The 14357-nt window shown below is 33.6% G+C and overlaps 1 pseudogene; it reads right to left on the bottom strand.

Annotated features, from left to right (window-relative positions):
* Window positions 1–9824: 9824 nt before the first annotated feature.
* LOC149536535 (G-type lectin S-receptor-like serine/threonine-protein kinase At2g19130) lies at window positions 9825–12195 on the bottom strand (annotated as a pseudogene).
* Between the last annotated feature and the right edge of the window lie 2162 nt (window positions 12196–14357).

Genomic DNA, 14357 nt, shown 5'->3' with positions numbered 1-14357 from the left:
AACCTTAACTTGCTTAACCAATAATTGTGCTCACAAGTGCCAGTTTACAACTAGAGAGGAAGTGACATTATGTAGCATTGAAAATGAAAATGAGTACATTTGACCCAATACTGCAGTAAGAAGCCCATAGTCCTAGTAGCTTAAGAGAGTAAACCAGGCTCAACTCCATGTTGCACTGAGCCAAGCATATTTAACAACACATGTCAAGAAGATATTCTTTTGGAAAAATACCATCATAGGGGCATGCATTATAGACTACACTATGTAGCTTGTAAATTAACAAGCATCACATAAATAACAAGCACAAGTTAGAGATGACATGATGTATACAACCAAGATTTATGACAATGTAATTTTCATACCAAAGGAAATGGAAATAGGAACATATCCCCAAGGCATTTGTATTCCAAATCTTGCTTTTGGTTTAAAAAAGCTTTAATGTAGATAATTAAGGAAATTTGGGTGGGTAGAAATCAACCCCAAGCTACAGGAATGGGCATAGGAATTCATCCCCACAACAATGTGATCAAATTTATGCTAACATTTAAAAATAAGTGTGGGTAATTTGAGAATTATTTCAATAATTGGACTATGTAAATAAGATGGAAATATACATTTCTCCATAAGCTAAAAATTATGACGTAGCACATAGTCATGTAAAGGAATCCATAAATATGCTGCCACTATGTACTTGTATTAGCTTTCCTATTTTTTTAATTAGATAACTTATGCCCTAATGAAATTTACCAATTGAATGAAGAAAACTAAAATTTACACAAAGGCAAAGAAAGAAATAGGGCCTTACTTTGAAGAGGAAAATAATAAATTTTACATGGCATGGACATGAGACTTCATTAGTAGCAGCTACACCTTAATTAAAATAGAATTTCAATTGATTCAAAGAAAGTGTTGTCATAAAAACTTAAAATTTTAGAAAAATAAATAATCAAATCAAGGGATCAAATGCACTAGCAAGTAGTAGGTTGAAAACTATAAGGAGTCAAATGTGGGAAAAATTGGGCTAAGATCCCAGATATATCAAATTTGCTACTAAATATATTTTTTACCTCTAAATACCACACCATATCCAACGAGGGTGGCTACAAACATGCTCCTGCTTCAAAACTCTCAAAATCCATGAAGTACCTTTAGAGCCATCATTGTCATCTTCAAACAACACTATTTTATTTTGGAATAGAGTTATAGTGCCCAATAGATCATAAACCTTGCACTTCACCTAGGCCACAAGAGAACTCTCACATCTTTGTTCCTTTGATAGTAGTCCCCAACAAGCACATACTTTTGAAAGAGAAAATGTCCCCTTATGTGTCCATCCCTACACAATCCCAAAATGAACACTTAGCTAGGGATGAGCGACAAGGAGAGTTGCAACCAAGAGCTCATACCTAGGGATATCATAGAAGCTAGAAGGCTTGTTATTCAAAAGACCATAACCAAGAACACAAACCAAAAAAATACAAATAATAAGAGTCAATATACTATGTGTACCATGGAACTCAATCACAAGGACTAACACCTGGCATCCGTACAACCCAAAGACCCTAGTGGCTTCACACCTCTATGGCCCAAGGAAAGAAATAGAGAAAACTATCTCCATCCCACCAAGAAAGGAAGGTATCATAGGCTCAACACTAGGCTCTATTTTTTTATTTCTACTACTCTATTTTGTTAAAGATTAAATGGACACTCCCTCTTAATCCCAATGTATATATAGAATTATTTAAATTTCTTGGAGATGTATGCTCCTCCATTATCAAATCTTAAAATTTTGAAATTTTTCCCAATTTGATTTTCAACTAATGCTTTGAATTCTTTGAACTTGGATAGAATTGCATTTTACTCTTTGAATTCCAAATTATCTACATTATTTCCAATAGTAGAGATTTGGTCCCTTTGTAAGAATTTTCCTTAGGGAAAAATTTACCTAAGACCAAGAAGCACAATAACTAGCACAAATAGACCAATAGAGTATGATCAAAATAACAATATGATATTCAATTTTTGTAATTGATTGATATGATAAGTACACTAGAGTTTCCCATATATAAAGACCTCTATGATGCATCTAGAATGTCTAGGAGAATGTCTAGGAGTTAGCAATATGATAAGCTCCACAACTAAGCACATTTCCACCAAGAATGGGCTATCCTCCATTAAGCACAAGAGATAGTGCGATGATAAGAGGATAAGCCTACAAAGGTGTGTCACATAAAATGATGTTGTAGACACCATGTGCTTAATTAAGAGTGTGAACAATTGTGTTGTCTACATGACGACTTAGTTGATTATGTAAACTCTAGTGATGTAGACACCATGTGCTAAATTAGAGTTGCTTACTCTTGTGTTGTCAACATGACAACTCATATGAGTATGCAAAATCCTAAGTGTCTAACCGAAAAATTAATAAAATAATGCATTTATTCTAAGTAAACTTAAGTAAAGTGTAAATAATAGTTATTTACACTAACACCCCCCTTGAGTGCAACATAGGGGAATGCACTTAATCTCATAAAAGCTATGATGATAAGGGGTCCTAGCTACTAGGCCATGTTAGATACCCAAGTACAATGCAATGAAATACAATCTCTCTACAAACAGGGAAAGAGGGAAAACCTCACGGGAAAAACCCTCCCCCAAAAAAAAAGAAAAGTACAAGAAAGAAAGATGAATGTATGGATGGAGTAATCAAGACCCCCCATTATGACATACATCATGTATATACAATAGAGAATCCCTCAATGAAATCACCGCCTTAGTGAAGGATCTCTTGATGATGAGTGTCTGAACACAAAAGAAAATCCAATGCTGACAAACAACGTTCTTCCCTTGAAGTCTTCTCAAATGTTGACAAGTCCTTGATGAATGAAGATGCTACAAACTAATCTGGTGGGAGCCCAAAGTATGGTGGCAAGAAAGGTAACATGTCTATGCATGAAGCTAAATCAAACTCCAAAGACAATGAAGCATCCAGATAGGAAAATGTGGGAAGAGAAGCAATGTTGCTTCCCCTCAATAATGAATGTACAACCATGAAAGAGGCTCCTTGATGATTGAAGAAGCTGCATGATGAAAGGTCAATGGTGGTCCTCCCTATAGGAAGAAATGGTGCCATAGGTGTTGTAGAGAATGCTCCCCAACTGATAGGAAGAATCCTTAAAAAATATGATGTTTGATGAAACTGGAATACAATCTCCATAGACTGATATATCTCCTCATAAGTGAAAGAATCCTCCTCCAACTGCTATAAAGAAGCCACAATTAGTCAGTCTCAAAAGAAAGCTCAAGTGGTTCAGGGTCAAAGTGTGCCCTCGCAATGAGTGAAGAAATCTCCTCAACAAAGAAAAGATTGATGTCATTGATGATGTCCCTCGCATCTTCAATGTCAAACTCCACAAATAACCCTACAATGTCTGGAAGGAAGTCATCCTATGAAGTTCAAGTAGGAAGACATGGTAATACCTATTGTACTAAATTAGAAGCATCTGAGGCTAGAACTGGATCAGTAGAATCAACAGGAGTATCAGGATGTGTGATCTCATTTGGAGTTGGAGGTACCATAACTGAAGTGACTAAAGATATAATGTCTTTTGGAAAGGGAGGAATATTTGGATCTCCATATGCCTCCCAAAGACCTATCCAAATATCATAAGGATAATCACACTTGTCAATGACTTTGAAGCAAGAATGAGTGACATTGAAATAAATGATGTCCAAAAGTCTTGCAATAGGTGCTTTTTGAAAGGAAGAGATCAGTTCGTTGAAACATAAATAAGGAAATACTTCCTTATGCTCTCTTCTTAGATGATCAATGATTAAGGCACTCCATTTCTAATAGTTCCTATTGGTCAGCTTTGGTTTAAGACCACCCTGACATATGAAACAACACTCCATGAGATCAATGTATGGATGCACCCCACAAAATGCAAAAATAATCAATCAACCCCCCTTAATGCATGAGTTGGCACTTTATAGGTAGTGTGATTAAAGTGGGCCACTTTGTCAATTTTGATCTTAGTAGAATTTTTATTTTTCTATTTACAACCTCCTTCTATAATTCAAATTTGGAACTTTACAATGTAGCTCAGAAATACAACAATTTTGAACCAAAGAAAGGTCCTATTTTTGAAAGTGGTATTTCTATCCAAATAAGCCTATAATCTGATTATAGATCTAGAAAGTAGACAAAAAATTAAGCAGTTTCAAAAAAAATGGAACCTAATTATGTGTCCAGATGAGCCCGTACTACGCATTTGAAGTTACAAAAATCAAGATTTGTGACCTGTAGAAAAATTCAAAAATAGAGATCTCAAACATCTTGCACAAATGTGTAGTTCATGAAATTCTACCCCAATTTTTTTTAAAAAAATTGCTTGAAAAAAGGAGTCCATATGAGGGAGATATCGCTATTTGAAAATCACCTCTATAATTATTTTTCCTAAATCGCCACTATCGCACCTCCAAAAATCAATTGACTCTAGATTTCACCTCAGATGTCCAATTTTGATGAAATAAAAGTCAATTTGGGGGCTTTTTGACCTTTTGAATATGATCCCAATATCTAATTTGCACTAGCAAGCACTAATCTTGTCCTGCAAAAAATCTCTCCTCTACAGGCCTGGTGGCCAAAAAAAATTGAACAAAATTCGCAGATCCAAAAAATAATGCAGAGAAATTGCAGAGACTGAAATAATAATCTAAAAATTAAATTCAGAGATCTGAAATGATCATACCAGATTTCCAAATCGGGCCTTTGGGTGTAAGTTTGCAAAAAAAAATTGCCTCAAAATTGACTATGGCCCAATATAGGCAATTTTATAGTCAATTTTTAGAATCAAAGCTTCAAATTTAATGATGAGTCTACTTTAACTCTAGACACTCCCAATATATGCAGATACTCTAGATCTAAGTCAAGGTATCCTGAGAGAGGTGAAGCAAGATCGGTCTCCAATGGCTATGAAATGACACCTCTATGGCTCTGATACCATGTGAGAATTTTCCTTAGGGAAAAATTCACCCAAGACCTAGAAGCACAATAACTAGCATAATAGAACAATAGAGTATGATCAGAATAATAATATAATATTTAATTCATTGTAATTGATTGATATGATAAGTATACTAGAGGTGATTGCATATAAAGGCCTCTATTATACATCTAGAATGTCTAGGAGCTAGCAATATGATAAGCTCCACAACTAAGCCCATGTCCACTAGGAATGAGTTATCCTCCATTAAGCACAGGAGTTAGTGCAATGATGAGAGGATAAGCCTACAAAGGTGTGTCACTTAAAATGATGTTGTAGATACCATGTGCTTAATTAAGAGTGCGAACAATTGTGTTGTCTACATGAAGAATCAGTTGATTATGCAAACTCCAATGATGTAGACACCATGTGCTAAATTAGAGTTGCTTACTCCTGTGTTGTCAACATGACACTCATATGAGTATGCAAACTCCTAAGTGTCTAACCTAAGAAATGATAAAACAATGCATTTATCCTAAGTAAACTTAAGTAAAGTGTAAATAATAATTATTTACACTAACACCCTTAACTTATAATTTTTTGAGAGATAGGATGAAATTGTATCCCCTTTATCCATTTTTATGTTTATGAGTTGTTTTTTTAAGGAAAGCAGTTTGCTCACATTGTTTATTTCATTTGTATTTTGACTAGTTTTGAACACTTCATAAGAAGTTCTTAGTTTTTCCATTGATGGAAGAATGCACAATCTTTAACACCATCAATGAATAATCTCTTATCCTTATTATTATTCCTTTTCCATGTCTTTTCTAATTCATCTACAGACATTTTCTTGTCTTCTATGAATGAATCCAATTCAAGTTCTTGAAGTATTGCTATAATTTGAATTTTCCATGAAACTAAATTTAAGGTGTATTCCATTCTATCCTCGACTCTAATATTATTCACCATGATTTATTTTTTGAATGGATTCAAAAATATTTTAGTGATCTAAAAGAAAATATCATAATTGGTTTAATGTTGGTTCTACAAACTAGGCTTTAATACTATGTTAAGGAATACGTGATCTTATGGTAGAGTACTCTAATTTTATTCCCTGATATCTTTAACTTCAATAGATATGTAAGGTAGTTTTAATGTCTCTTTTATATATCTTATATAAGAAGGATTGAAACTAACATTTATCTCTATGATCTATTCATAGGTTATTATTCCTCTTCACGATGCTTATATTGTGATCTGAGTATGCAGATGATCACAATTAGATCTATGTATAATATAATTGCTTGAATGATCTACTATAAATTGTAGATAGCAAAGAACTGGAATATAATTAATCTGATCACAGATGCTAGAGATAGTAATTTGTATTTGATATTGATATGTTCTCTCAAGCACCTAATCCATATATATATATATATATATATATATATATATATATATATATATATATATATATATATATATATATATAGTAGAGTAATGAGACGTGTATGTAGATACATGACTTTATGTGGCATGTGCCATGTAGGGTCATGTCCTTGTGTGGATGTGTCTATTCAAAACAATCTTTAACTAATACGCATGCCCAATAACTTAGGGCAATACTTAATGATTAATATTCTTTACTATGTATGTAACACATATTGTGAAATTTTGAATCTCAACCTTGAAACATTTCTTGTTGCACGATGATGGAAGTTGATCTAACCAATAATGAATATCCATGATGATATGACCATGAAATTACATTGTATCAAAGGGTCTTATAATGAGATTTAGTTGTAGCAAGCATGATACCCAATTTGGGTACTACCACATATTATTATGGAGATCTGTATACACATCAAATTGAATGCATGTTTAATATTAATAATTTATAGTACATGAATGTGTGTGTGTATGTAGAAAGACACACGCACATGGTCACACACACACACACACACACACACACGCGCGCGCGCATGTATATGATTCACATATATTAATATTACCCAATCAAATCTAGCTGAAACTATTCTTCAACATGGAGGATTTCTAATACTTTTTACCATTATTTTGTAGATATATTTATATTAATATTCCTGAGAATATTTTAAATACAAGAAGCCTCATACCATTTTTCTAATAGACATAAACCTAGTGGGAACAATAAAATGTTTTTATTAAGAGAAGATCATTTTGTTGAAAACAAGTACACATTCAATGTTTAGCATCTTCCTCCCATTGTATTGGTGGGTGTTCTTTCAAATAATAGTCATACGATATTTCAAAAAAATATGCAATTTTGTTTTACTAGTTTGGTTTTGTTAGTATTTGCAAATTTTTTTAAGTGTTTGTATGATTTATAGATTAAAGATTTGGGCCAAGCAATTTTATATACATGGGAAAAGTGGTTGTACAACCTCTATTTTTTAGAGATGGAATTTAATCAAGTGGTAAATTTAAATCCATGTGATATGAAGACCGAGATAGATTGGAGAGAAAATTTTGTCCATATTCCACTCCATTTGTTGATATTCCTTGACTAATGCAATACAATGGTGTAAAAAATAATGAAGTATTCCATAACACTTTGCATGTGTGTGATATAGGATTCGACCAATATCCCGGTGTGCATTTTCATTGTTGTGTTCCTTATTTTGTTGTCTAAGTTACATAGCTTTGATAGTTGGCTTGCACAAGTAGATTATATTTTCAATCCCATTAAAAATTTAGTAATAAATGATTAATTTTTCAATATATATTTAGTACTATATTTTAAAATATATTCTTAAGAACAAGTTTCCTTAAAAATTGTGATACAATATATTATTGGGAAATAAAATTTAAAAACAAACAATATAAATATAATCATAACTAATAAAATTAAGGCATTAAGGAAGAACTATCTACACTCTCCTTGTCCTCATATTTTGTAGTAGTGATTCTTAAAATTAAATGAATAATTTAAGTTGTACATAATGAATACCTACATAGTAACATATTTATGCTATGAATATATGTATACATGAATGATCAATCCCTATGGGATTTAATGATGTTGAGATGGTCAAATACTTACATGAGCAAAGTTTAGTTAAGTTTTTAAGAAAGCTAAGTATTTTCATAAACACAATATATGTATGACAACATATATAAAGTATAAATTTTTATAAATCATACATACTCTTCTATATAAATTGAACATTCAATTTGAACATGTAACTTGCACTCTACAACATATCCACCATATATGTATTATTCTTTTTAGATTCATTTGAATAAAAATCTTTATCACTAATCTTCTAAAACAACACACATAAGAGAAAAGACAAACCTTTTATTTTCAATAATGTTGTGTTTATACTTTGCCATGGTTAATAAAACAAGCATAAGCAATTCTCTTATGATAAATACATAGCTGTGGTGATCTCTACAGATATTTCTTTGATATAGAGTACCTAAATATACAAGCACCACAATCCTTATTGACTAGGTAGTATAATGACCCAAGACTAGGAAAATATCTACACCAAAGTCAACGATTTTAGTACATGTTTGTAAACTGGGTGATGTAGAGGAGCATAAATAAATTATGATTAGATTTTCCTTTTGGAACATGTATAACATGTGAAGATACTTTTATCTTTACAAATGTATATTCCTCAAATACAAAAGCACATATTTTCTGTTGATATATAATGGATGTCTCTTCCATGTCGCTTTAGTTTTATTTTCTTGTAAAACAAAAATTTAATTATTATCTATATGGCTTATTCATTTTTATATAGCATATAATCCTATAAGGAAAATTTAAATTTTTATACTATTTTAGAATGCATATTTTTGAGACAATATTCTATATTTACATGCCTTCCCTTTTCATTTATTTTATTTTATAACTCACTATGATTATTGGTATTTTCTATAATACAAACCTGTACTTTATTTAGGGATGCAATATGTATTCCTTGTATATACAGAGTTTCTTGTTTCATTTATAGCTACTATTGCAAATATTGTAACAGTGTTACCTTATAACTTCTTTGCTATTATATCTCATTGTTATTGTTGATATTTAAAATTATTCAAACTCCTAGTCCACTTAAAAATTGCAAACATAATTTCATTTATTGACATAGATCTTTTTTAATATATTTGCATTCAAGAGAGTGTTGAAGGCACATGGATACAATTATTTGCTAGGATGGATTACTCTAGTACCACCCCATCAAATCCAAAATCATGGTCATCTTCACTATTCATCACCACATTATATCCTATTGACTTCTAATCTTCAACAATGCTTTGTGTAATTGCTAAGTCTTCAATCAATCCAATTGACTTGTCTTTCTTCATTTTGAGTTGGTGATACTTTGGAGTCCAATACCATATATGTACATGTATGGATGTATGCATGTATGCGTGTATGTATATGTATCCATATATGTATAAATATATACATATACATATACATATACACAAATACATATATACATATACATCTATTTTTGTCAAAATTTTATGATTTAGAGATATAATCATTTTACTTCTATTAAAATCTTGGTGGAAATTTGATAAAGGAAAATATGATAACTTGAACATAAATAATTGATATAAAATCAAGATTGTTTTCAAAATTGGACATGCAAAATATTAAAATCTTATATATAAGACATAGCAAATTCTATTAAAATATCTTCAATGCATCTAAGATATTAATTTACATATAAATTTCTATATAATTTGAATTTATTAATTACAAATTAAGTTTTGTTGAGTTTGAAAAATGAAAATAAAAATTTATTTTAATTACAATTTCAATTTCAATTCCACCTCTTAAAATAAATTAAGAAATCTGAAAATTGGAAATTCGTATTCTGACCGACCCAAACTGACTACTGTTTCGTGGCTATCATTGTTGTCGTCTATCTGATCTACTAACACTTGCAGAGACCTCGGAATTTGTGGCCACATCTTCACCACTTCACTCATACTCGGCCTCTCACTCTCATCGTCTTGAATGCACAGCGCAGCCGCCACAGCGGCTCTTCTGACCTCTTCGACATCAGCCTCACGCCTATTACGTTCCCCCTCTGAATCTGAGATGAAGCCCACGTAGGAAAGTACAACCTGCTTTCCTATGACCGGTCTAGACTTCTACGACCGGATATAATTTCCAGTAACGTCATACCAAAACTGTATACATCCACTTTGGGAGTGATTGGCAGGCCAGAGATCCACTCGGGGGCCAAGTACCCACGAGTTCCTCTTGTTGTCCACCAGCTTTGCCAATCCAAAATTGGCTATCTTGGGGCTGAAGTCCTCGTCCAACAGAATGTTCTCAGGCTTAATATCGCAGTGAATGATGCGATCCCTACATTCCTCATGGAGATAGACCAATCCTCGTGTAGTGCCCAGTGCGATCTCAAACTGGGTCTTCCAGTCCAGCACTTTCTCTTCATCTTCCGACTTAGAGAAGATTAAGGAGTTTAAGGAGCCGTTGGGCATGTAGGCATACACCAGTAACCTTTGTGCGTGTTCCACGCAGAATCCCCACATTCTGACCAGATTCACATGCTGTATTCTGCCAGTGGTGATTATTTCAGCACGGAATTGCTTCTCTGCTTGCTTGGAATCCTCTAATCTCTTAACCGCAATAGGCGTGCCTTCTGGGAGAGTTCCTTTGAACACGGAGCCGAAAGCCCCGCTACCCAACTTATGCTTGAAATTCTCCGTTGCCATTCGCATCTCTTTGTAGCTGAACATTTTGAGCGACGTTTGCACCTCCTCTGCCACGTATTTCTTCCTCAATCTTCGACGTTTCCACAGAATAAGGACGCCCGACAGGAGAGCCGATACAGAAAGAAGTGATGCGGCGGCAGAAAGTAAAATGGTAATTGCAGAGGCTTTTTTGCTTTTTTCTGATGTCAAGTGCGGCAATTCAGAAGCAGCCAGTCTAATGAAGACGGATTGGCCCTCAGACGTAACTCTCATTCCCAATAAATCACCAAACCACAATCTACAGATAGGTGAATCAGAAATAGCAAAAGAAAAGGCTGTGCAAGAGCAATTGCTGACACAAGCAGTCCGGCAGCCTTGCTGTGTTGGCTCGTTCTTGCATAAGACAGCTTCTTTTTCGGACAAAGTACTGGTTCTTGGCTTCAAAGAAACCCTCAGTCGCGCTCTCTGCGACAGAGCAATGCAGGGGTGTTCGCCTAACACACCCGTTTGACCACCAACCTTGAGAGCCGTTCTTGGGCGTGAAGCCCTGGACACAGCTGCACACATCCTTCGCATTACAGAGTCCATACTCCCCGCAGATTTCATAGTCCCTGCATTGACCTCGGTATGTCGACCACCTCAGGCTCCAGCTATCATCGTCCATCTAGAGTGCATTGACTTCGCCGTTCTTATTTAACACAAAGCGCCCTGTGATCATATGATCCATAGGGTTTATAACATAATTAATATATATTCTTGAAGGAGAAAGCCTCAAACATGATACTCGGACTTTCTTCTCACCTTGCAAGAACGGAAACTTGGTACAATAGTTTTGTCCAATGCATTCTCCACTGGACGCGTATGGAATGGTGGTGTTAAACAATAACACCAACTGTGACTTTCCTGGAGTCGTGTCCATTCGCAAAGAGAAGAGCCCACTTCCAGGATCAGAGGACATCTTCCAGGAAGTTAGCTTCGTACTGCTTTTCCAAAACTTCATGCCAGGCAACCATGTATCTGTGGGATGCGCGAAACTCTACCAAACAAGCGCAGACTCGTTGAGGGCGTCACCCAGCACAATTAAATTACCGGAGTCCGTTATGACTGCTTGTGATGCTCTTTGGCCAACTTCAGTTGACCAAACTGACAGACCATTTCTATCAACCAATCTAAGGTGACCATCCCTCGAAAATTCCAGAACTCCAGGCTTGTTAATGAGAGGATTATCTCTGTTGGCCACCCAAACAATGGCCCTCTGAGAAAATGGTGCATACCAGATGCCAATATACCAATTATTCATTCCACTCGTACTGAAAAATCCCAATGCAAACGTTCCATTCTTGGAAACTAGGGTTTGATATCGAGTGAGCGAAGCCCCTAAGACAAGCGTGTCTCCACCTTTCACTGCCAATGAAATACAGGAATGCGCTGAAATAGTCACAGTAATTGCTAGCAACAAATACTTTATTGCCGATTCAATGACCATGGCGTTTATAATATTCTCAATGATTGCTTCTAAGTAGTGCTTTTGGTATATCTTGGAAGTTAAATAAAAAATAAACAGGCTATGAGTTTATGAGTTTAGAACTTAATTTCTTTAGTCATTCGCACGTTCGTTGGAGCGGATCATGATGGGTGGATGAAGTCAAGTCTTTTGTGAACGTCTGCATTGGAAAAGTCGAGCCTGTTGCGACGGTCGAAACTATCGGCACCGTAACAATAGGGCAAGAAATTATGTATTACGGAAATGTTTCTGAGTGTCATGACGGTGGATGAAATCAAGTCATTTGTAAACGCGTGTATTAGATAAGTCAAGTCCGTTGTGCCGGTCGAAAGACAGAGAGTTGTTATTAGCGTCATGTACTATATTAGGGCTATCATCAAATCTTTTCATAAGAAAGTCTAAACGTATGCCTACCTTAACATCATACTGGTAGGGTATTATAATCATTTCATTAGAAAAATCTATAAAACATGTTTATGTAAGAAGGGCAATTATCAAATTTTAGTACATAAAAGTCTATAAAACATATGTCTGTTCTATTAAGGAGAATTTTTCTTCCAAATATCTACATAAAAGTCTATAAAACATATATCTGTTCCATTAAAGCGAAGTTTTCTTCCAAATATCTTCATATTAGTACTTGTATCTTTGAAAGATGCAAAGATTTTATATATATAGTTGTCTTGTTGATGTAGAAAAATTATTTGTAATATTGATTTAACTATTGTATTGTTTTTGCATACCTATTATTAGTTGCAGTAATAGTATTGTAAAAACTTATCGTAGTGTTAATTTATGTGGTAATGTTCCATTCTAATCAATACATGTGTGTAAGCGTAGTAGAACTCACCATCTGTATTAACAAACTTTTCAAGTAAACTCTCTTTCTATATATAGCACACATATTACTTCCTCCCCACAACTTGCCAAAAATATATTACTTCTTTGGGGTTCTATTTGTCAATCCCAATTCCATCTCTGCCATCAATTACAACGGCTACAACTATTTCTCCCCTCCACTTGAAAAGGTAATTTCATTGTCTATCTCATGAGCAACTTAAATTGATAGTCACTAGCTTTGGATCTCTTTGTGACTTGATATTTGGTTTGTCTTTCTAAATCTTTTCCATATTGCGTATGCACACTATTATGGAGCTTTCTTTGATGGTCTTTAGACATTTCTTTACATATATTTAATTGTAATGGCATTATGGGAGATCTTATCAATCTTATTTTGAAGGATTAGCAAAGAGAAAGTGAATATTATGTATATTTTATAAAAAATGTCTAAATGAATGTTACATTCATTGGGAGTGGGACAATCATACTATGGATTTTTAATGGGAATATATCTCTTGTGAAGAAAAATATAATGTTGAGTTTCTAAGTGTCATATTGCACTAAATCCCTCCACTCCCCCATATTCACTTCTTTTGATTTTATAACTCATTATTATTATTGATATTTACTATAATACAAACTTGTACTTTATTTAGGGATGTAAAATTTATTCCATCATATAATTTAATTTCCAAGTGTCATATTGCACTAAATTTAATTTTTAATATTTTTAAAATTAATTTACATATCATCAATCTTTAGACAATTCTTTTGAAGTTAAAAAAATCCAAAACAATTAAATTTTGATTAAATTATGGTGTCTATACATGAGATATTTTAGAAATTAGCTTAATCATCAATTAAAAATTAATAATAAAAAATTCATTAGAAAATTGGAGAAAATTACTCTCATCAATCTTTGGTGTGTCAAGTAACTTTATTTAAAAGGATTCACAAAAATTCATTTACTTGTGTCAAATTATGGTGTCCGTACACAAGTGTGGTATGGTCCTAAAATAGACATTTTCAAAAACTGGTTTTTAAAGTTCCATATCAAAAATATATATCATATGTGTATACAAATAAATTACATATTCAAAAAGTAGATTCAAGGCACTACAATTTTTATTTCTGAAGGGATTTTATATTTAATCTCTAAATGCCTCAAATTTTGGCATCAATTGACAATATATTTCAAAAATAGGAAAAACACTTCCACTTTTTGGCCAAAAGTGAGACCCAACTTCTTGCACTGACCAACAAGAATCTGTATCAGAAATTCAAGATTAATAAAAAAATAGATT

Source organism: Cupressus sempervirens, chromosome 10 (genome assembly GCF_028749045.1).
Source record: "Cupressus sempervirens isolate cs-2001-9-10 chromosome 10, ASM2874904v1, whole genome shotgun sequence".
NCBI lineage: Eukaryota > Viridiplantae > Streptophyta > Pinopsida > Cupressales > Cupressaceae > Cupressus > Cupressus sempervirens.
This window is presented reverse-complemented; position numbering and strand designations above follow the sequence as displayed.